At 48.0% G+C, this 25,194-nt stretch overlaps 1 non-coding gene across 1 annotated transcript; it reads left to right on the top strand.

Annotated features, from left to right (window-relative positions):
- The first annotated feature begins 11,360 nt into the window (after nucleotides 1-11,360).
- LOC123823784 lies at nucleotides 11,361-11,464 on the top strand. Its single transcript, XR_006786594.1, has one exon. It is a non-coding gene; the product is annotated as a small nucleolar RNA U13 (small nucleolar RNA).
- The last annotated feature ends 13,730 nt before the right edge of the window (nucleotides 11,465-25,194 follow it).

Below are 25,194 nucleotides of genomic sequence, written 5' to 3'. Positions count from 1 at the left end.
CTGGGCGTAGTCTGTCCCAGCTTCCTTGTGGTGCGCTGTTTCTGTCTGCCTTTTGTCTGCGTGCTGGTGGCGGCAGAGCCGGTAACTATCTGTTTACAGTTGCAGAGAGAAGCATTAATTGCCTTTTGAACCTCCCAGTTCCCTCCCGGAGCTCCCTGCTCGCCTGTCTTCCACTGTCTCACTTGCGTTTCTTTCTCAGTTGTGTTTCTGCACAAAGAAAACTGTCTTTACAGAAATAAAGCCTGACCGCCTGCCAATCCCCTGCATCGCCTCTTGTGAGCAGGGCAACATGAGAGAAACGCAGGTAGGCGGCCAGCTAGGTGCGTCGAACCGAGTTTACAGGACAAGCTGTCACCACCCAGAAGTTTCCAGGCCAAATGAGGAGGCAGCTGTGCGGTGGCAGGAAGAGCTCTGGAAGGAGGGCTGAGATCAATATTGGAAATCTGGTTTTGTTACTCCCTGGCTGTGCGGCCTGGGGCAAGTTGCTTTATCTTGCTGAGCCTCTGTTTTCTCATGTGTAAAATGGGCACGCTAGTCCCTGCTACACAAGGTTGGCTAACACAGCTACTTGACGAAAGGCACTTTTCTCTGGAAAGGCACTTTCTCTGCCCTTGACTTGTCTAGTGTGGGTTCGGAATAATAATAATAATAATAATAATAATAATAATAATAATAATAAACTAGCATTTATTGAGGACTTCCTACAGGCTCAGCATTATTTCAAATGCCGTTCAGCCTTACAACAAACCCTGTGAAGGAGTCCTGTTAGACTCCCACTTTACAGGGGAAAAAGCAGAGGATAGAGAGGGGAAGTCAGTTGCTGAAGGCACACAGCTAAGAGCCTAAGCTGGGATTCGAACCCAACAGTCTCACTCTACAGCCTTCTCTTACCCATGAATACATGGCCCCCATGGAGGTAATAGAGCCCGGGCAAGCCCCTGGGAGCCAGGCAGAGCCGAAGGCTGGGATTGCTGCCTTTGGTGCAAAACACGCCGTTCTCTGACCCCCCTGCCCTGCCCGCCTCACCACTCGGCTCCACAGAGAGCCTGATATTCCGAGGGTTCAGACCCTACTTACTTTGGGGAGGCACAGTGGGAACTAGGAAATGGCAATTCGGCTCCCGAATCCAAACCTGCCCTTTCCCCCACCCCACACGCACTCACACCTCCTGTGTATGAAGGGGAAAGAGGAGAAACCAGGGAGACGGGTCCTGTGGGAACCTGAGCACGGTCTCCAGGTGCACAGATGTCCCCAACAAGCCTTGCTCGGTCACCCTCATGCCAGCAGAGCACACACATGGGCATGCACCGGTGCGGTCACACTCAGTGAAAACACAGGTACCTGTGTGCACAGGTGTGGGCCCACCTGCATCCCCCTGCTCCCACCTCCACCCAGCCACCTCCTGGCTGAGTTCCTGGGCTTGGTCTGAACCCCCTTAGGCAGTGTGTGTGACAGTCAAGTGCACAGACTCTGGCTTGTGACTGCTGGGTTTGATTTCTGGTTCTGTCACATACCAGCTATGTGTGTGATTTCCCGCAAATCCTCTCGCCTTTCTGTGCCTCAGTTTCCCTGTCCGCAACCAGGAGTAATAAATAGTATCTACTCCCTGAGATTTATGTCAGGAATTATACATATATGGCACATGTGAGCAGCCTTTAAGAGGTTTATCTTTTATTCGGCAAGTCAGGTTCTATTGCTCAGCAGTACAAAAGAGTGAAATCTTGCCATTTGAGACAATCTGGATGGAACTGGCGGGTGCTAAGCTAAGTGAAATAGGTCAGACAGAGAAAGATAAATACTGTTTGATTTCACTTATATGTGGAATGCAAAACAAAACAGAAACAGAAAACAAACTGATGGTTGCCAGAGGGGAGGAGGGAGAGGGGATGGATAAAAACAGTGAAAGGGGCCCTGGTGTGGCTCAGTGGATTGAGCACGGGCTGCAAACCAAAGGGTTGCAGGTTCGATTCCCAGTCAGGGCACATGCCTGGGTTGCGGGCCAGGTCCCCAGTGGAGGCCAGATCAGAGGCGACCACACATTGATGTTTCTCCCTCTGTCTCTCTTTCTCCCTCCCTTCCCCTCTCTAAAAATAAATAAATGAAATCTAAAAAAAAACAAAACAAAACAGTGAAAGGGTGTCCTGAGTGATGTGGCTCAGTTGGTAGGGCATTGTCCCACAAGGTGAAGGGTCACTGGTTTGATCCCCGGTTGGGGCATGTGCCTGGGTTGCTAGTTCATTCCCCACTGAGGTGCTTACGAGAAGCAACTCATCGATGTTTCTCTCTCCCTCTTTCTCCCTCCCTTCCCCTCTCTTAAAAAATAAATAAAATCTTTTTAAAAAGTAAAAGGGAATAAGAGATATACACTTACAGTTATAAAATAAAGAAGTCACGAGATGTCCAGCCCCGGGAGTATAATCGGCAATACTATAATAGCTTTGTACCATGACAGATGGTTAGTAGAGTTACGTGATAATCACATCCTAAGGTATATAAATATCGAATCGCTATGTGGTACACCTGAAACTAATATAATATTGCATGTCAGCTATATTTAAATTAAAACAAAACATCAACAAGTCAGGTTCTCTAGGAAGCAGACGCCGAGGTGGAGAGCAGCACACAGACCTTCATTAGAAGGTGCTCTTGTGGTCAGCGCCTGCGGACAGGAAGGGGAGGAGGTGGGGATGGGTAGAGGGAAGAGGGGCTGTGATGCAGCCGCCAGAGCCTCAGCCCACTGCACCTGGAGCTCTGCAGCTGAGCTGGTCCATCGGCGCCGTCCAGAGTTGGCATGAGAGGCTTGAGTGTATTTCCCTGTGTTGACCAGTCTGAGGATATGACTTGCCCTGAGAAGAGGACATGACCTTGGTGCCACGGTTCCCTTTAACTGTGGGGGAGCCACAGAGAGAGTCTCACCTGTGAGTAGTCGGCCATCAACACCTCCCACAGCTGGGGAAACGCGTGCCTCAGTCCTAAAGGAGGCGCAGGGCAGGGCACCGTGGCATTTGCTACACAGACCCCCAGGCCACAGTCAAGGGGCCCATTCTTCCCCTTATCTCACCTCTGGACTCCCAACCAGGACCCCAAAAACAGTGAATCAGGGAACAGGAACCGCAGCTTCCCCAGACTTGGGCTCCAGACCAAACTGTTCACTTTTGCTTCTGTTTCACATCACCTGCTTCAAACCGCAGGACCCCAGTTACCACCTCCTTAAATAATAATCAGTGATGCTGACATTCACAAATGTGCTCAGTAGATATGAACCCGTTCTAAGTACTTTAAATGGTTTGACTCATTTAACACAACAATCCTATGAGGTGTGCATAATACTGTTATGTGTTCTAGAGGAGAAAACTATGACCCAGAGAGGTTAGGTAATGTGTCTAAGGTCCCACAGTTTGTGGGCGTTGGAACCAGGGTTCCAACTTGAAGAGTCTGGTTCCGGACTTAGTCCTTAGCATGTCCCTGGGGTTAGTGGTTAGTGTTAATGTGGATGATGGGTACTCATGGATGAGCAGAAGCATGGGTAGATGGGTGGATGGAGAGGAAAACTGACAAGTGTATGGAAAAATCAATGGCTATATGAATGGATGAATGGATATGTGGTTAGATGGCTGGCTGGCTGGCTGAATACACGAGTGGATGGATGGATGCATGAATGGATGGATGGATGGATGGATACTTAGTACCCTAACCCCCCCCCAGAAATTTTCCATCCTCCTAGTTGCCTCCCATCCTTGACATCGGAACATCTGGGTCCACGTAACAGAGAATATGTCCCAGCTCTGAGCAAGGAAGGCAGGTCTAGATTTTTGACCTCCTGGGGCTCTGGCCTTCAGCCAGAGATGACAGGACAGGGCAAAGGAGGAGGTCTCAGAGGCAAGGCAGGATCACAGGCTTGCCCTCTCTGCGGCCTGGGGAGCACGTGTGTGTGTGTGTGTGTGCGCGCGTGTGTGTGCTCCAGAGGCCTCCCCTGTAAAGCACAATGGCTGGAACGTCTACGTCGGACACCCTACAATCCTTTGAGGTGGAAACTCAGGCTAGGGCATTTAGTCCGCTTCCACCTCCAGGGATGCTGATTGCCAGTGCACTTCTCCCAGCCACCATCTCCTTCTCCACCGCCTGTTTGTGCAGCCTCCCCCCGGGATGTTATCCTTCTTTGGGCATTTTTCTTCTCTTCTTCTCGCACTGCTTTTCTGTTCATTGTAATACCTCATGCTCCTACCCAGGGAATGGCCACGGCTGAACATGCACTGGGGCTGCCCGATTTCCTCCCTGTCTGGGCATGTGGCTGCGTAACTGCTATTTCCTTTTTTTTTTTTAATGACGGACAGGCAGCACCCAGCCCTGGAGGGGAGACGCACGGCTGGCACTGTGGTTCTGAGAGACTCTGAATCTTATTGGAACCCCAAAGCCCCACAGGAAGCCTTCCCAAGTCAAAGAACGTTGGAGCTCCGGCAGTCCCAACTCTCTGGATTAGCACCCTGGGACCAGGGAATGGGAAGAATTCCAGCAATCTGGTCTAGGTGTTTTCTCTGACCGGGTAACTCACATCCCTTTTCTGCCTTCATTTTTCTATCTGTAAAAATGAGAGCTTGACCCGTCTATACATTCGTGCAAAGGGAATCGGACCGCCTGGTTCGTTACTCAGCTGCACCACTTACCAGCTAACTTTCCTCTCTGTAAAATGGGGTTCTTTTGAGATGCAAATGAGATCATGTCTGGGGAATGCAAAGCACCCTAGTGAAAGCTCGGTAATTGCTGGTGTTGCTCCAGTGTTAGCAAAGAGAAAGTGGAGAGCTGGCAGCAGACAGGCGGAGATATATATTTATATTTCCAGGTGTGCCCCCCCCAATCTGGCCACGCCCGACCCTCCCCTTCCCACCTGTTCTCTCCCTCCAGAATGCCTTGTACCCATCACACAGCGAGATGGACAGGACCTCTTGTAGATTGTGGCTGGGGGTTTAAAGAGTAGTAACCCTTGAGAAAGAACTTGACAATGCTTTTTAAGAGCCTGAAAAAGAGGTGTGCCCTTTAGCCCAAGAACGCCAACTCCTGAGACAGAAGGACATTATTAGACACAGAGGAAAAGATGTTAAGTAGAAAGCGTTCATCTGGCTGTTGGTAATCACAAAAGCTTGGAAACAACTCAGCAGTCATTAAGGGACGAATGTTTGAGTGAAGGCTTTTCTTGTTTATTTGCAACTCATTTATAATAACATGGAAAGGCATATGAAAATAAGCAAATGAATAAAAGGAGCGCACAAATTTACATACGCAGAAAGAATGGTGTTAAAAAATGCCAACACCGCTCCCCAAAGAAAACACTGGCAAGAAGCATTCAAAGTGTATATGCTAAGATGTAAACGGTGGTTCTTTCCGAGTCCTAGAGTTTGAGTGGTATTTATTTTCGAACTTTTCTACAAATATATCATTTGTGTATATTTTTAGGTAAAAAATATGTTTATAAATAAAACTAGAAGGAAGTAAAGCAAAATGTTAACAGTGGTTGCCTTGGGGTGGTAGAGGGTCTTTCATCAACACTCTATGCCTTTAATGGGTTTTGTGTTTATTTGTGAACATTGTATTTTCTTTAATGAACTCATATTAGAATTATAGATATGTATATACACACACATACATATATATAATAGCTAACTACATTATGATTAGCTAGCTTTAAAAAATTTACAAATGTAATATATGCTCACATTAAAAGAAAAATTCCATCAGTATACAAAGGGATAAGATGAAACGTAAAAGTTCTTGGCCCACCCTTACGCCTCAGTCTCCTTCCCCAAAGTAAATGCCACCAGTTTCGTGTCTGTCCACGTATGTGGGGAGAGACATTCACACAATATGAATGATCCTGAAACTTGCTTTGTTATTCAGTGCTTTGGGGGGTATCTTTGCATGTATGATATTCTGTTCTAATTGCTGTTAAACATCCCCACTGTGATGCTACATGATGACTGATTTAATTTATCCTGTACTAAGTGACTGTCAAGGTTGATGATGAATGCTAGGTTGTTGCCAGCCTTTGCATTTATAAACACTGCTGCCAAGAGCATGCTTGTTCATGACATTCACCTTTTCCCATTCACGCCAGGGTATCTGTGAAGTAGAACTTTAGACGTGCAGTTGTGGGAGCCCAAGGGTTTGTTTCAAGATTATGCTGTCCAGCGCTGGCCAGGTAGATCAGTTGGTTGGAGCATCATCCCAGCAGGCCAAGGTTGTGGTTCCGCGCAGGTCAGACCATGTACGAGAATCAACCAATGAATGCAGAAATAAGCGGGACAACAAACCCATGTCTCTCTCTCTCTCTCAAAATCAATGAATTAAATTTTTTAAAAAGAGTTTATTTATTTATTTTTAGAGAGGGAAGGGAGGGAGAAAGAGAGAGAGAGAAACATCAATGTGCAGTTGCTGGGGGTCATGGCCTGCAACCCAGGCATGTGCCCTGACTGGGAATCAAACCTGCGATGCTTTGGTTCGCAGCCTGTGCTCAATACACTGAACTAGGCCAGCCAGGGCTCAATGAATTAAATTTTTATAAACAAAAAAGTTTTTTAAAATATAGCTATCTAGTCACATAAGTATAATATCTATATGTAAAACACACGAAAAGACAAAGGAAAGAATACCTCAATAGCTATGTCAAAAGAATGCATGCAGTATAAGCATGCAAAACACACTCAAAAATATAAGTGAAAACCTTTGTATAGAAATAAACCATCCAACAGCATATACCTAAACATTCGGTGACTTTCTTTGAGTAGGATCATGGTGGTTTTATACTTTATTTTCTCACTGTTTCACACTGAATATGAATTTCTTTTCTACTCAGGAAACAGCATCACAGATATCATGAAAAACATCTTTCTTTTCTTTGTATTGATTTTTAAATTTATTTATTTATTTTAGAGAGAGGGTGGGTGGGGAAGAGAGAGGAAGGGAAACATCAATTTGTTGTTCCACTTACTTACGCATGCTCAGGTTGAGTCTCGTTTGTGCCCTGACTAGAGATCGAACCCACGACCTTGGCGTATCTGGAGGACACTCTAACCACCTGAACTACCTGGCCAGGGCCAAAACGTCTCTTTTGTTTTTTAATTACAAAAGGCCATACACAGTCATTGCAATTAGTCAAAAATGAATGTTACACAAAAATGCTAATACTGCCCCTCTCCCCCAGAGTCAATCCCTTGGGTAAACAGTGTTCAAGGTCTGCTGAGACGACTTGCACACCCTTTTCTAGGGCATGTTATTTTTACACCGGAAAAGAAAGAATGAGTAAAAGACCTTTTTAAGAAAAGTTTTTGTTGTTGTTAATTTAAAGCCTCCCCTGTCCCTTTCGCAGGCCAGCCCCTCCCTCCCACCCTCTCTGCCGAGCTGCTTGCCCTCTTTCTGTGTCCAAACATCTTGCCCTCAAAGGCATCCACTTGGGGCTCTGCTCCCTAGAGGCACCTGCGCCTGTGCCTTGGCCCAGGTTCAGCAGAAATCAAGGCCAAGCCTAGGAAGCACCCGCCCCAGCCCCAGCCGCACCGGCCCCGGAGAGCCGGCGCGGCCGGGGCCAGGGGAGTAAGGGGCCCCGGGCCCGGCCAGGCGCAGGGCTCCCCGCGAGGCCTCCCTCCCACGGGGTGGAGTCTGAACCCGCTCCCTCCCGCCCCGCCCGCCGGCTTTCTCTAGGAGTAATTAAGAGTGAAATCCTCCTCCTGGTGACCCCGGTGCTCCCGGCCCGGGCTGATTTACACATGAAAGGTCTATGGAGGGCCCGGGCTTTCTCCTTTTCACATTCACAATGAGGAGCGGCCTATAAATAAAACCTCTCTGAGAAACAAGAGGCTTCAAAAATGTCTTTGTGCATGTGTGTGAGTGTGAGTGTGTGTGTGTGTGTGAGTGTGAGTGTGTGTGTGTGTGTGAGAGAGAGAGAGAGAGAGAGAGAGACAGAGAGAGAGACAGAGAGACAGAGAGGGAGGAAAGAGAGGGATCCAGGGACCACCTAATAATCGCTGGCGTTACTGAGCACTTACTGCCCACTGTGAGGCGGGCAGGCATCAGGCATCACCCTTGGGAGAGAGACTTGAGGGTCCCTGTTTTATAGATGAAGAAACTGAGGTTCAAGGAGGAGAAGCCCTGCGGTGACTTAGTTCCCGCAGGGACTTAGGGGGAAAGCACAGACAGAAAATGGGTGAGCCTAAGATGCAAATGATGTGCTGTGTCTCTATTACGACAGTGGTTACAGGACCGTGTATGGATTTGTCATAGGACTCTGATCTAAAAAGGGAGAATTTTACTCTGTGCTAAGCATCTTTCAATAACCTTGACTTTCAAAAGTAAAATATTATACAATGGATACCAAAACCGAAGGCACCAACGGGCCATGAGTGGGGAAGTCCCCTGGGTGGTTGGGGACTGTCCGTGTCCTTTCCTCTAGCGAGACTGCCTCCTTATTCACTTCTGTATTCCCAGGGTTGGGGCCTGATGCCGGGCCCCATGAAAGTGTGACACCCCAGAAATGTAGATACCCAGGAAATGTTTGCTTGCTTAAATGAATGAATGAGCTAAATAATTCTCTCTGGACCTATTTCTCTATAAAATGAGAAATTGAGTAAACCCAAAGGCTAACTCCTCCTAATCAGCTCAGAAGTCACCTCCTCCAGGAAGCCTTCCAGATCCCCTCCCACTTCCAGATTGGATCAGGAGCCTCTTCTGGGCTCTCAGAGCCAAGTTGTATGCCCATCCCTGCACCGATCATACTGTATAGATTTGTCTGGTTCTGCACGTCCTTCCCGTGAGCATTCAAGTTCTCGGCAGCAGGATCTGGATTTGTTTTGCTCGTCTCCGTGCTCCCAGTGCCTGGCACATAGCAGGTGGGATATCTGGTGAATAATGAATTAGTGCATTTATTAGTTCTGGTCTGAGGTTCAAAACTGAATTGTGCTGGTGTTGGCTGGAGCCAGGCTAAGGTCCAAGGCAACAGAAACGGGCCAGGGGACAGAACCAGGAAATCCCTATGCAACAGAGATGAGTTGAAAGGCCTGACTTCTAGAGCATGAAGAAAACAATCCTGCTGTGACCCCTGCAGGAAATCCAAGCTCCCTCCTGCACGGGGCAGGGGGCCCAGAGGAGAATAGGCAGACTCTTGAGGGCAGATGGTTGGGGGGGATGGGCAGCACTGGGAACTGGCAGTCTGCCTGCATCTATTTGAGGCTGGGGGTGGGGTGAGATGCGTGGGGCCCATGAATGTGGTCAGGTCCCAGCTCTTCTACTTCTTCGCTGTCAAGCAGCCTCACCAAGCCTCAGTCTCCACATCTGAGTAGTGGGTAGGGAGTGCGAGCAATTATACCTACTTCAACACATTTAGAAGGAGAGCAAGGGGCATCTGAGGTCAAGTGCCTACCTTTGTGTAGCTGCTCAGAGAAAGTGTCACCCCCCCTAACATTGCTTCTCTTCTCTCCCAAGTGTTTTGCACCCTAATCAGAGCTGCCACCCTTGAGTTCCTAATACTAATACTAACTATTCATAAAGTCTACTGGGTGCCAGCTACGTGCCAAGCACCATCCTGTGCACTTTACCTGGAGTACCTCATTCCATCTTCACAGTCACATTGTAAGGTAGGGTTGTCGTTATCATTTTCCAGAAGGGAAACAAGGTCAGAGAGATGCAGTGACTTATCCAAGATCACTCAGCCTCTAAGCGGGAAACTTGGGATGTGAAGCATCTGTTTACCTGGAGGGAGCGCCATAATCCCTGAGAGTGCTTGTTCCAAGGCAGGTTGCTGGGCCTCACCTCTAAGCTTCTGATGCCGCGAGTCTGGGGTGGAGCCTGAGAATCTGCGTTTCTAACAAGTCCCCGGGTGATGTTGCTCCCGCTGGTCCTGGAGCACACTTCGAGAACCGCGTCCTAATACCGAGATTTCTCCCCCGTCATTATCCCGATTAGGCGTGTAATGTCACATCCAGACTATTACAATAGGCTCAACTCAGAGAATTTGAAGTCTAGTTATACTTCATTTAGCACTTGGCACATATACTTTCATCCATTTTAAAGGTGCAAAAAATAACGAGAAACTATAAATGAGCAGGAAGAAGGACAGAATTAGCTCTGGTCCCACCAATTACTCAGAGAGATGGCTTTTTGTTAGGCACCAGTGTGTAGCAGAAGCTTTCTAAGGGAAGTACTGTAACTCACTGGATTAAGAAGCCACTGGAGCTGGCTCACTGGATCAACAGGCACTCGCCTTGTCCACTGCAGGAAAACCCAGAAAGATGTAATGTCCCGGAGCAGCTGCTGGCCTCCTCTCGGCAGTGTGGGCAGCCACTGACGACTCCTGCTGCCGTGGTGATGTGACCACGTGTTTACCAAGAGTCAGCTGGGTTGGTTCTCCAATCGGTTCCCTTTGTTATTAAATCATAGGGTTGTATCTGACAAACAGATGACATAGGAGTGGGAAAAAAAAACCCGATGTTTCTATAGACACAGTTGAATGCTTTGGAAAGACTCTTCAAAAGTGAGTCGGTGCGTGTCATCATAAATTTGTCCAAACCCATAGCATGGACACCACCAAGAGTGAACCCTCATGAGAACTATGGACTCGGGGTGATAATGACATGGCAGTGTGATTCCTTCATTGTGACAAATGTCCCACTCTGGTGTGGGGGATGTTGAGAATGGGGAGGCTATGCATGTGCGAGAGTGCGAGGTATATGAGAAAACTCTGTATTCCTTGTCAATGTCGTGAATCTACAAATGGTCTAAAAAGTAAAGTCTAAGCCCTGGCTGGCGTAGCTCAGTGGACTGAGTGCGGGCTGCGAACCAAAGTGTCGCAGGTTCGATTCCCAGTCAGGGTACATGCCTGGGTTGCAGGCCATGACCCCCAGCAACCACACATTGACGTTTCTGTCTCTCTCTCTTTCTCCCTCCCTTCCCTCTCTAAAAATAAATAAATAAAATCTTAAAAAAAAAAGTAAAGTCTAAAAGAAAGAAAAGAAAAGGAAGAAAGGAAGGAAGGGAGGAAGGAAGGAAGGAAGGGCAAAACCATATCCTAGGAGCTAAAAATAAACTTTTGTCAGAGGCCACTGGGGGTGGGAGGAGTTAGTGGCCTAGACAACTAAAGACTATTGGGTGGGGGTGAAGGCGAAATGCTAATCATCTGGACAACTAGAGCCTTCCGATCTGCATCAACTTTTAAGAAGTCCAAGCTAGAACTCCGGGGAGTGGTTCATGCAAGGAAGATGCGGGGGGGATGCCAACCAGCTGACTCAGATCAGGCTCAAAGAAAAGGCTCTGGCCCTACATCAAAAGATCGGTGAATTAATATAGAGCAATAGGACTTCAAGTTAAAATGGAATATTTAGATCCTTTTGTAGTTCACCACGGTGGTGACTGAGTGTTCACGCTCCTACGTGAGCTGCGCCTCCCTCAAGCCTCGTTAGGACATTAGCACATTACCTTTCTGACGTGAACAAAAGAAAGAAAAGAAAAAGAACATTTAAAGGTTGTATTTTTTTCATCATTTTCTGCTTCAGTGGACTTTTTCGGTAAACTTACCAACTACTCCTCTGATCAGAGCGTATTAAAAAAAAACAACCCTACTGTAAGTTTGTTAAAAATTGAAAACAGGGAGGGGATGGTGCAGTTCTTAATTATTTATTGATTTCTGTTTCATCTCTCTCTCCAGCCAATTATATCTAACTAATATTAGCACAGCGCTTTGCAGGTTATAAAGTACTTTCAAATCTATTTTTTCCCTTTCATTCTCACAAGTCCGGGCAGCAGGCATTATTACCCTCCTTTCTAGGTTGGGAAACTGAGGCTCAGAGAAGGGAAATAAAGGTTTGAGGAAAACTACCAGTGAGGCATTCGACTGGGGCAAGAACCTCCACTTGCTTGTGGAAATGCCTAACTGCCCCCAGGGTGCTGTGTCAGCAGAAGAATGGAATAAAATCACCAGCCCTTCCCAGCTGAGGAGGAGGTGCCTTGGGGGCAGGAGTTAGGAGATAAGGAATAGAGACTAAGATGTGACTCTGTCGGCACCCTGGCACACAGTAGGCCCTCAGGAAATAGTCGGTGCTTGGTGGACAAAATGAGGCGTGAATGAACCTGCGAATGAATGAAGCGGGAAAGGGGGAGCCAGACCGCTTCTCTCTCTGGACTCAGTTTTCCCGTCTTTAGTAGTTGAAAGCTAACACTGTCCTCCTGAGGACGATGGACTGACATACGTAATTTTATACTGTTTCCGGATGTTCAGGGACCACCCTTTCGAATGTCCACATCCATGGAACCCTGAGTGGGGATCCTGTGAATGCAAAGATCTGAGGTTTCTTCCCGCTCCGATGTTGACGGTTGCCATGCCAATAACAACGACAACAACAATAACGGGACCCGGAAGTTTTGGGACGCCTACACGGGACCAGGCATGAAGCTAACAGCTCTGCCTCATTTAATCTTGTCACAGCTCTACGAGGCAGTCATTCTTAGCATTTCTGTTTTGCAGATGAGGAAATCAAGGCTTAGAGGAACTGAACTTGCTCAGGTCACACAGCCGGGAAGTAGGGTCCTTGGTTTCCAGCTGAGCCCTGTGGACACCAGAGCGCGGACACCCTCCCATCTCCATGCCAGGGAAGTAGAATCATAATCCACGTGGCTCTTTCAAGGCCAAACTCCAGTTGCTGTATTTGGAGAATGTATTACGATGCTGGCAGCCACTCATTCATTCAACCGACATGTTTGAACACCTCCTGGGTTCCAGGTACAGACTGGCTAACAGGGGCTCATGGTAACCATCGCCCTCGCCTTCAAGCAGCCCACGGTCATTGCATCGTTCCTCCGATGCCTCCCACACCGGAGTCATGGTGTGAGCTGTCACCATGCAGATTCTCAGGCCCTGCTCCAGACCCAGAATCAGACACTGTGAGGTTGGAGCCTGGGAACCTGTCTCCCCAAGCTCCCCAGGTGACTTACAGGCACTGAAGTGTGGGAACCCCTGGATGGAAGGAGGGGTGGCCTAGACAAGCAAAAAAGCAATTCTTACACACACACACACACACACACACACACACACACACACAAATGTTCTCTACAGATTATGGGGGTTGCCAGGAAAGGCTTTTTGGAGGAGGTAACCTCTAAAATGAGACCTGAGGGGTGAGGAGAAGTGAAGATGCCAGGGGTCAGAGGGTAAGAGGAAGAGACACGGCCCAGATGAAGCTGGGGTGAGGGCAGGGGCCAGGCGGGGGAGAGCAACAGAGCAGAATGGTGCACCACCGGGCGGAAAGAGGCCCCTGGCGCAGCCTGGGGCATCAGGAGAGACTCTTGAGTTTTCCAGTGCTTTCTCGGATACAAGCTTTTCGGCTTCATCTCATCTTGGAGGAAGACGATGGGTGTGGAAGGGAATCGGGGCTGGCAGGGAGGAGGTGTGGTCTCCCAGGGACGTTAGAAGCCTGTTAGAAGAAGCCTCTTATCAGCCGGCTAATGGTGGGCGGAAGCCCAATCTGCCCTCCTCTAATCTGGATGCTGTTTTCACCTTCATTGTCAATGCTAAGCCTTTGTTTGTTTGAACTAAGTCCTACTATCTCCAGTCCTTAGTGCCTGCCGTAAATGGTGACATTTGAATAAGCGGAGGGGCATGGCTTTGTAATGGGACCCGGAGAACACCTGCTTCTTAGGTCCACCTATCACAGAGGGATTGCAGGTGTTCTTCCTTCTCTGGATGACCCTCGTGGCCACCAATGGTGACTCAGCCTTGGGTGGTAGTAGGACTCTGGCCAGCCTGGATTTTAATCCCCTCCCAGTCACTTTCTGTCCCCTTCCAGTACCTCAACATCCTCCTGTGACCAGAGAGACCAATAGTACCTACTACATCCAAAGGGCTGTTTGGAGAATGGGGCGAATTTTCCTACGAAATGCTTAAAAGAGTGTCTGGCACACAGTAGGACTTCAAGAAATGTTGGGCATGACCACCTGACTTACCCCCACAGGCTGGCTGGCCCCCAGGCTGGGCTGGGCGAGTATTTCTTCAGAGGGCTCACTCTCAAGTACGACCAGGAGCCTGCGGAGCCCAGCGGCCTTTAGGGGGCCCCTGTGCGTCCCCCTGGTGTCTGGCTTCTGCCAGAGCCCCTCCCTGAGACAACGAGGCATCCTTTCAGCCACCCTGGGGCCCTTTCCCATGCATTGGACCGAATGGAAACAGTAAAGCTTTTTGCAGAAAAGAAAAGAAAATAGAATGTTAGGTATTAGGCAGGCCTCAGAAAGAGTGCAAAGTGCTGAAGATACAGCAACAAAAGAGAAGTGAAATGTTCTCACGGAATTTATAGTTTCATGAGGGAGATAACTAACAAAGTAAATTAAGGAGAAACAACAACACAGATGATGATGTATGCTACTAGAAAGTATGGCACTTGCTATGGAGAAAGAAGGGTTCCTCTAGAGAGAGTGACCAAGGAAAGCTTTTCTGAGGAGGTTGATATTGCGGGGGGAGCCACACTACACGACAGGCAGCGGGGAAGACTGTTCCAGGCAGAGGGCACAGCCGTTGCATAGGCCCTGGGGTAGGTAGGAATGAGGCTGGCTCGCTCCAGGAACTCACAGAAAGCCAGGATGGCTGGAGTGTGATCCTGTCCTTGCCGTCTCCATTTCACAACGAAGCGAGGAGGCTCTGGGAAAGCAAATGACCTGCCCAGCGGCACACAGGAAGTGCTGGAGGCAACATTTGAACCTGGATTTAGTCTGACCAGGAGTGTTGTCCAATGTTTTAATGTCGCCATTTCGAATCAGGGTTCAAGCTCATTCAACATTCATGAACTTGAATGGAGAACTCGTCTGATTTAAGACTGAGAACAGGCTCCGTCACTGGCAAGGTTTTAATAGGCCTCCTCTCACCCCCAGTCATTGTGCCAACACCTGCCGATTTCAACACGGACAATGGATAATGGTGGGGTCAGTGCTACGTGCATAACTTGGGGGCGGGGCTTAGAAATTAAGGAGAGAAACTGACCGTCCAAGGCCAGGCTCGCGGGCAGGCCAGCCTCCCTCTTCTTCCTCTCCTGCTAAGTCTGCAAAGGAAAACAAGGTCACAGGTGCCATTTAAATCTGCAGTGGATCTACAGGGTGAGCCCACGGAGCACTCAGACCTTGTACTGTATTTGTGTCTGAAGTTTTTACAGCAAGCCTATTTTCTCCTGGCATCAGAAGAAGAACAACAGCAGCAAAATAACAACAGAAATATTTCGTGCAAAAATATTTTAGAACGATTCGTGTTTATGACTGTGCAGGCTGTCATGAGAAATGCAGACGTGGGGGCGTCGTGATCGCCCGGGTGGAGTTTAGGATATAACCGTGAAGCACATAGGACTGTTGGATTAAAAACAGAAGACATGACATTATATTGCTCGTGTCATAACTTCAAGAATCAGAATCACCTCGTCGAAAAAATATTGATTAAGCGTCTGGTTTGCGTCAGTCACTGTGTTGGGCACTGGGATAGAGGAGTAAGCAAGACAAACAAGGCTCCTGCTCTCACGGAGCTCCCAGACCACTTAGAAGTTAGTGAAATGATGAGTGGGAAGAGCACTCAGGAGGGAACAGCATGAGCAAAGGCCCTGAGGTTGGAAGGGGCCTGACCTATTTCAGAAACAGAAGGCTAGTTCAAAGGATGCATGAGGCTTCCTTAGTGAAAATGGTGGAGACAGGCAGGGATTGTGTCCTTGAGGACCTCGGGGGTCCGAGTAAGGCGTCTGGGTTTCATCCTAAGGGAGCAGACAGCCACTGAAGGTTTGCAGAGAGGCGTGGTGGGAGGGTAGACCTGCGCTGGAGAAGGGCCACCCTGGCTGCTGTGTGAATAGGCTGGAGCTGTAAGGAGAGAGACCAGCCCGGAGGCCACTGCGGGCATCCAGGGGAGAGGGAATAGTGGCCACGACTGAGCAGGGATGGAAAAGATTACACAGATGTTTCAAGGTAAAATCCACTTGATGGTTGATTGAATGTGAGACTGAAAGAGGAGACAGTGAGAAAAACGGACTCCTAGTTTGTTAGCTTGGGGACTGGGTGGCGCCATTATAAGGCCAACCTACCCAATGACGACAGATGCCTGAAATTAATAGTGCAGTCAGGAGAGCCTGGCACGGAGACCACCATCCACCTGGCGTGGTACAACAAAATGAGCTAAAACAGAGACGCCAGCTGGGCCTCTGGGGGCAGGGAGGGGGCAGGGGTCGATGCTGGCTGGGGAGCCTCAACAGGGGAGAGATCCCAGTAGATGGAGGAGTTGGAGAGAAGCTGGAGACCAGGAGATTGGAAGGGCGACGGCATGGCACAGAGTTTGGAGGAGGCCTGTGAGGCCGACACACGGAGTGAGGGGGGTGCCCCCGGGGGGCCCTACGTGCCAGGCCGAGGAGTCAGTGAGGAGAAACGACTTCAGCTCCAGGAGAGGAGACCTTGGTCCTTCCTGTATTTTAGAAAACCGGTGGTGAGTGTGTGAGAGGCAGCAAGTTAAGCGTTCGTCTCTGTAAGAAATATCTGTAGAAGGTTCAGCAGAAAACTAGGATGGTAACCTTTGGAGTGAAACTGGCCGGCCAGAGGATAGGGATTAGGGGGCTTTTCCTTCTTTAATTTTTTTTTGGTGTGTGTAACTTAAACCATATAGATGTATTATCTAGTCAATACTTTAATACTTAACTATTATGAAAAAAATGTACTGAATTAAGCAAAGACTTTGGGGTCATTCAACATGCACTTGAACCTTGGCTCTGTCAGGCGTGTCTCTAGCTGCGTCAATTATTGCCTTGCTGAGGCTCAGTTTCCGCATCAATAAAATGGTTTTTTTTTGTTTGTTTGTTCTCGGTTTTGTTTTGAGAGAGGTGAAGGGAGGGAGGAAGGGAGAAAGAGAGGGAGGAAAACATCCAAGTGAGAGAGAAACATAGGTTGCCTTCTTGTAGGCACCATGACCGGGGGATTGAATCAGCAACCTTACCCTCGGCAGGACACCGCCCAGCCCGCTGAGCCACGCCAGCCAGTGCTGGAAGGTTTAAATGAGATAATATATGTCAAGTGCCAGCACTGCAATGAGGATAGGCTAAATAGGTACTATTAGTATTAATAATTAATAATGGTTAGTCAGATGGGCACACCCTCCAAGGAGGTCTCAGCTGACATACAAGGGTGGGTCAAGGGAAGGGATTTGGAATCAGACTCAGCTGAGGTCCGGCTCTCTAAACGAGCACCACTCCGCTAAGCCACAATGGCCCTCCTGTGCAAAATGGGATGCTAACACACCTCCGTCCCCAAATCCGGTGGGGGCGGTTCTTCAACTGCCAAGTGCATTGCCCTGTGAGTTATGTTATGAAGATAAATATTTTCAGAACGGCCTCTCTCTCTCTTTGTCTCCCAGGCCCAGATGGCCTTTCAGTCACTCCTCTCTGCTCCCTACTGGGGATGTGTAGCAGGAGAAGGGGGGCGGGGAGTAAGGTGGGGGAGTGTATTTTCTAGGAAGAGAAGCTTTCTCCTCTTCTTCAATTCTAGGGAAGCTTCAGGAGAAGTCCCAGAGGCAAGGCCTTAACAAGGAGTTCCGGAGGTCCCGCCTGACTCCCTGTATTCCTCTCGCAAGTTCCACCGCCCTCCCTCCTTCAGGGATCCTGAGACCAGACAGCCACGTTGAAGGTCGCTGGCACGACTCATCTCTCTAGCCAGCCTTGTGGGCGGCGCCCGCACATGTGGAGCCTGCCACCCACAGGGAGAGAGCGGTACTGCAGGCGCGGGCGCCAGAGGAGCCCCCACGCTGACCAGTCACCTTTCGGTCGATATTGACTCAGTGCCTTTTCTGTGCCAGGCCGCCAGGCGGAAGAGGTCCTTGCCCTGATGGGGCTTACAGTCTAATGGGACCAATACCAACAACGGAAGCGGTAGTAGCAGCTTCATAAACTGCTTTTTTGGCGAATGCCTTTGTTCTTATAACACAAGTAGTATATATTCATTGTAGAAATTTAAAAAGAAAATTAAAACCCAGACATAACTTTTGTTATCATGAGACTATAATCCTTACAATATTTTTCTATGCATTTTATGTAAACAAAAATAGCCCTGGCTGGTGTGGCTCAGTGGATTGGGCGTCGGTTTATGGACTGAAGATCTCTGGTTCAGTTCCCAGCTAGGGCACATACCTGGGTTGCAGGCCAGGTCCCTAGTTGGGACCTGTGTGGGAGCCAACCAATCTATATTTCTCACACATTGATGTTTCTCTCCCTCTCTTTCTTCCTTCCTTCCCCCTCTCTCTAAAAATAAGTCAGTCAGTCTCTCACAGAAACCGGAAATGTACATGTCATAATATTTTGTAGCATGCTTTGTAGTGTTTAACAGCTTTGTTGAGATACATTTTTCATACTAAACACTGGCTTTGTTTTTAACTTACTGTACCAGTAGGTGATGGATAATAATACGTGAATTGCTGCTATTTGTTGAGCGAGGTGCTAAGTGTTCTTACACACATCATTACATCCAGTCCTTCCAACAGCCTCCTTAGGTAAGTGCTATCATTTTCTCCATTGTCTGATGAGGAGGTAAAAGTATCTTCAGACCAAAAACAATGCGAGCAACTCCATAAGATTATAAACACCTATAATAGGGTAATTTACCTCCAGGGCTGGAGGGTTGGAGCGGACCGACGGCCTAGCAATTCTGCACAAAATATTCTCCACTACCAGACCCCTGTTAGGGTACTTTAAAATTTTTTTATTTTAGAGAGAGAAACATTAATTTGTTGTTCCACTTGTTTATGCATTCATTCATTCATTGATTCTTGAATGTGCCCTGATGGGGGATTGAACCCACCCGCAACCTTGGCAGATTGGTGATGACGCTCCAACCAACTGAGCTACATGGCCAGGACATTTTTTAAAAGAACATTTTGGAATTCAAATATTTTTTAAAGATTTTATTTATTTATTTTTAGAGAGGGAAGGTAGGGAGAAAGAGAGAGAGAGAGAGAAACATCAATGTGCGGTTGCTGGGGGCCATAGCCTGCAACCCAGGCTTGTGCCCTGACTGGGAATCGAACCTGCGATGCCTTGGTTCGCAGCCCGCACTCAGCCCACTGAGCTACGCCAGCCAGGGGGCCAGGACATTTTTTAAAAAATAGAATAACTTAGATACTAATGACTGACAAGACAAAGGGACAAAGAATGCAGCACGTGCCAGGCACCATACCTCCCGGTGGTCTTGGATGGTCATAACCAATACCATCCCTTGCTTGATATTTATCTCGGTTGTCATGCCAGTCCTCTGTTACTAACAAAAATATTTATGGCTATGTTTTATGGAACACAGATAATCATCAACTAGAAGGCTTTCATGTGTTTGCTATACACAGTGAGGTTGGTCACAGGTCACAGCGTGAAAACTTGAAGATGGAAGAAATCTGGGAAAACAAAGACGGAGTTAGGTTTGTTCACATCTGTAGCTGCACGCCCATTCTTCAGATGAAGAGACTGAGGCACAGAAAGGTAAGTGATTTGTCCAGCAAAAGGAGCAGAGCCAGCGTTTCAATCCAGCTCTGTTTGAAAACCTGAGTTCTTAAGCATTTGTTATGACTGCTCTGTGCCAGACTGCTTTGGGAGTTAGAGGAATCTGGAAAAAAAAATGTGTGTGTAAAGGGGCATCTCCTGGAGCTCATTGTAGAAATTGAAAAAACAAAGTGGAATCGTCCTCATAAAAGGTTTAGTGAGCTGAAACATCACCAGGGACCCAGAGACCCCGGGGGCACAGTGTAACCAGGAAAGGCTGCCTGGAGGAGGTGAGGACTGGATGAGGTATGTGCAGACCGAGATGGGCAACAGCGTGGGAAGGGCATTTCCAGCCAAGAGGGGCCAGCTGAGCAAAGCCTCAGGTCTAGCCAAGCATATGAGCATAAAAAAGAACTAGAAAGGAAAAATAATGAGCATCGAGTTCTATGATATTAGACAGATGCATGATGCCTAGGGTCTGTCCCCCCAAAACTGACAGTCATCTAGGAGAAAGGCTGTGGGGGAACCACAGAAATAAATCATAGTTACCCTTCACTATGCACCCTTCACATGCCAGGTTCTCTGCTTCTACTACACTGCTATCACCTTATGCTCACAACAACCCTGGAAGATCAGCAGTTATGAATCCCATTCACAAATGAAGAAGGAGTCTCAGGAAGTGGCTTGGTCCAGGTCCTCCAGGCAGGGAGAATTAGGGCCCGGAGACACAACCCAGGAGGCTCAGCGACCAGGTCTGGTGCTCTAACTTGCACCAGTACACTCTTCCGCCTGCTCTGAATGCCCCGTCTCACCCCAAAGAAACAGATAATGTCACACCCAGCCCCCTATGCAAAGCCTCTAGGTGTGCTGCAGCCTGGGAGCTTTCAAAATGCAAAGCTGACCCCCTCTCTCCTTGCTTCAGACCCAAACTCCTCAGACGCTGAGGATAAAATCCTAACTCAGCAAGGCTTGCAGGGCCCCTTAAGTTCTTGCTCACTCCCTCCCCTCACACCTCCAGCTTTAAGGCGCTGTTTGGGATTCTGGATATAGCACCCAAATATTTTCTCTGTGGTGATGTCTGTCTGGAAAACTCATCTCCCTCCCAACCAAACTTGTCCCTGACTCACTCATATTTATATGGAGAGAGATGCCCGTGACTTTGATACCACCTCCTACAGGAAGCCTTTCCTGGCTGCTCCTCTGAAATCCAGCCAAATGCCCCTGCGCTCTGCTGCCATAGACCCTCTACTCGCTCTACCCTTGTGCTCATTTTGTGCCAGGCATTGTGCTAAGGTCCCTTGAATGATTGAAGCCGTATTACATAGTGGCTAAATGTACAAACTTTGAGGCCACACTTTTGGATTTGAAGACTGGCTTGATCACTTAAAGGGCTGTGAAATAGGCAAATGACATAACCTCTCCTTGTGCCTCGGTTTCATCACCTGTAAAATGGGGATAAGAACAGCATCTATCTCATGGGAGGGTTGTAATAACCAAATTAATACATGAGAAGGGCCCAGTACATGGTAAGTGCTTCATAAATGTTAGCTAACATCTATTAGCCTGTTAAATCCTTGTGATAACTTCATAGGTGAGGTCTAAGAGATGACTTGACTTGCCCATGAGTACATAGCTAAGTAGCAGACAGACCTGGGACTTGAACTTGATGCCAAGGTCCACGCTATACTGCCTCCCTTGTCAAACCCATCACACTGGCTGTAATAGCTGTTTACTTGTCAGTCTCTCCCTCCAGGCTGGGTGTTCCATGAGGGTCACTGCTACCTTGTCTCCCCAGCCCAATGACACATTTAAGATTTTAACTGGATGAATTAACAATGCTGTGCAGCTCAGACAAGTTACCCAGAGGATTGAGACAGTGGTCATAACACCCCGGGTTCCCCTGCAGCTTGCATAGAAAAATGCCTCAGTGCCTTCTCCTAGGATGAGTCTCTTGGTGGACAAATAGTCCCTGGTCCGTGAACTAGAGGAGCTCTTAGCTGGGAGAAACCACAGTAGAAGTAGCAGGCTGGATGCGCCAGATAAGCTTTCCCTTAAGCAAGCCCTGTCCTTGGCTGTGCAGCCTCCCCCAGTCTTGCTCCAGTACCTCCCCCATCAGCAGCTGTCCCCGTGTTAAGGTGCCCACCCACCAGCAACCTGCTTCAAGGAAATCAGGCATCAGAGAGATCCTCAGTGGGTTCAGTGTGAACATAAATATCATCCGCTGCCAGAGAGGATGATATCAAATCCAGGGCTGGCTGGCTGGCTGGCTGTGGCCTTGGGGCAGCTCCCTGCACAGAGAGGCCTGATATCCTGGGAGTCACAGTGGTGACGGGGGTAGAGGGTGGGGTGCAGCACGGGCTGGGAACTGCCAGCTCAGTGCCCTGAGGCCGCATTTGATGGTTCTGTCCATTCTCGAGGACCCCATGATTTGGAATATGTTTCTTTCTAAACCCACTGAAGTCAGAAATTAAACAGTCGTTCCTTTTCTTGCTAATCTGTGTTCAGAGCACCCAATCAGCATGAACTTGACAGGGTGACCTCTTGGAGTTGGCATTGCTCTACCCAAAACAAAGTCTGTGTGGCTGTGAGGTTAAAAGAATTGACTCGAGTCCCAGAATGCCTGGGTCCACTGCTTGTCCAAATCTTTGTGATCTTAGGCAACGTCCTGCACATCTGAGTCTCAGGTTCCTCCTATGAAAAATGGGGAGAATAGTATCCATCTCACAAGAGATAACATGTTATGATTAATGCATTTTTAGTGAGTGCCTATCCTGTGCCAAGTGCTGGGGTGACACCAGGGAACAAAACATAGTCCATGAAGGAAGGCAGGCAATAAACCAATAAATATTTAATATGTCAGATGGTGCTAAGTGCTATGAAGATAAACAAGGCACAGTGAGGATAAAGTGTCAGGATTGGGAGGAGTGATTTCGCTCCAGGATAGTCTAGGAAGGCCCTTCTGGTAATACGACTTCTGAACAGACCCCTGGTTAAAATATGGAAGTAATTCATGGGGAAATCTGGGGGGAAACTCTTCCAGGTAGAGAAATGAACATGTGTCAACGTCCTGAGGCAGGGAAGTGCCCGGAATGTTCAAGGAAAGGCGAGAAGGCCAAGGTAGCTGGAGTGAAGTGGACGAGCAGATGGGTAGAAGGGGTGATGTCAGAGAGGTGGCAGAGGGCAGGGTGTGCAGGGCCTGGTAGCCCACTGCCAGGGCTTTGGCACTTACTTTGAGGGAGATGGGATCCACTGGAAGATGCTGAGCAGAGGAGGAAGATGATCTGACAGGTTTTAAAGGATCCCTCGGGCTGCCATGTAGAGAATAGACTGTAGGGGGACCAAGTAGCAGGAGGACCAGTTAGGAAGTTGCTGCAATTGTCTAGGTGACAGAGAACACCTTGGATTGAATTGGTAGCAGTAGGTGGTAAGAAGTGGTCAGATTCTGGGTGTCTGAAGGAAGAGCTGTCAGGATATGTAGACGGAATGTAACGTGTGATGTGTGTGTGTGTGTGTGTGTGTGATTGAGAGAGAGAGAGAGAGAGAGAGAGAGAGAGAGAGAGAGTCAAAGATGACTCCATAATGTTTAACTTGAGGAATGGAGTGGGAATTTACTGAAGTGGGGAAGACAATTTGGGCACAAAATAAATGTTCAATAAATATTAGTTATTCTCCGTATTGATGATTTTGGCTTCCTAGGTTGTCTACACTCGGCGACCCAAGGCTTTGCAAACGTTGAGCATACCTGGCAATAACACCCGGGGCATTATGCCTGAGCAGGTACTCTGTGCTGAGCATGATACACACAAGCTTATCCACGTCACCCTGCAGAGCATAAGGAAACCCTATGACAAAATGAGCGTTTGTTGCATTTGTAACATATTCTAGGCATTGAGCATTTTTTCATTTCCTCCTGTCTCCACCACTAGCATGTAAGCTGCATGAGAGAGAACTTATAGCTCCTGTGTACTACTGTGCATGCCTGGAACACACTGGGAACATTGGTTAATATTTATCAAATGAAACTTCATTATTATAGATGGAGGGTGAATAACTTCCTAAGGTAGACTAGAGTTTTAATAAATATTTGTTGGATAATAAATATTTGTCGGATATAAAGGAGTGTTACATTCCCATTTTAGAGAAGAGGGAACGGCGGGTGGCAGAGGAGAGATCTGACTCAGGATTTCCTGCTGCCTGATGCTTGGACCCTTTCCATGGCCGCAAAGTAGGGCCTCACCTCATATACCTTCTGGCTGCGTTTGAATAACATGCAAAACCTCAGGCTACTCAGAGAAAGATCTAATGCTCAGTCAGATTGAGAAGCTCTAGTAACATGATCCTAAATTTTTGTCTTCATAAAATGCATGACCTTAAAGTATTCGTTTAATCTAACTTACCCAAGGTCACGCCGGCTATAAGGGAAGAAAACAAGATGTGAACACAGTCTTCCCACACCAGTGTCCCTGTTTGTCTCCCTAATCGGGGGTTCTTGACCTGGGGCACAAGGACTCCTTAGGAGATCTCCAGATGTACTTTATTGCCCTCTTCCCCTCAACGTTGTCTGCTCAATATGTGTGCTTAGGAGCAGGTGCATTTTGGGGGGAAAGGGTTTATAACTTTCATCATATTCTTTTTTATAAAGATCTTAGAGAGAGGGGAAGGAAGGGAGAAAGAGAGGGAGAGAAACATCCATCAGTTGCTTCTTGCATGCCAGGGGACCTGGCCTGCAACCCAGGCAAGTGCCTGGACTAGGAATTGAACCAGTGACCTTTTGGTTCACAGGCCAGTGCTCAGTCCACTGAGCCACATCAGCCAGGTCCTTTCGTTATATTCTTAAAGTTTCTTGTGATTAAAAATAATTTGCTTTGATCTGCACTGGCTGGCATGGCTCAGTGGATTGAGTGTAGGTCTGTGAACCGAAACATCTCGGGTTGTATTCTTAGTCAGGGCACATGCCTGGGTTGTGGACCAGATCCCCAGTAGGGGGCATATGAGAGTCAACCACACATTCATGTTTCTCTCCCTCTCTCTCTCCCTCTCTACCTCTCTCTTTAAAAATAAATTAATTAATTTTAAAATTACTTTTATCATGTGTATCTATTTTTTAAACATTTATTTTTAAAACTGTTTTTAGATGAGTAGGAGAAAAAGGAAGAAATGGGGGTGGGCAGACGTCAATTTTCGTTTCCCGTTGCTGTTTATTCATTCACTCATTCATTCATTCAGCAAATTTTTGTTGAGCATCTGCTATGTTCCAGGCACCATTCCAGAGTCTGGGAATGCTCCAGTGGGGCAAACTCTTGGCATCAGAGTTTATATATATGCTATCAAGGGAGACAGACAAAATAATAAGGCTTTTAACAATTATGTCAGGCGCTATGAAAAAAACGAGGGGTCAGAGGACGAGGAGGACGAGGACTGACATTTTAGATGTTTTGTGCGGTCCACGGACTCCCACAAAGGGAACAATCAAGGATGCCAGAGTGCCATCTGTAACCTTTCTTTTGCGCTTAGCTTCAACAAGGTGGGAACGTAGGGAGGGAGTAGTGCACTCAGAAGGTGCAGGGCGCATGCTCCCTTCAGCTCCGGGGCTCTGAGTTATTTGACAGGGACTCGGTCTGCGGGGAGGAGAGTGCGCAGGCTTCCCGGGTTAAAAGGCACCGCCCAATAGGAACTTCCTTTGAGGTGGGAGTCCCGC

This window comes from Phyllostomus hastatus, unplaced genomic scaffold (assembly GCF_019186645.2).
Source record: "Phyllostomus hastatus isolate PE091 unplaced genomic scaffold, TTU_PhHast_1.1 phas_contig_1162, whole genome shotgun sequence".
Taxonomy (NCBI): domain Eukaryota; kingdom Metazoa; phylum Chordata; class Mammalia; order Chiroptera; family Phyllostomidae; genus Phyllostomus; species Phyllostomus hastatus.
Note: the sequence above shows the minus strand (reverse complement) of the source record. Positions and strands in the feature narration are given on the sequence as shown.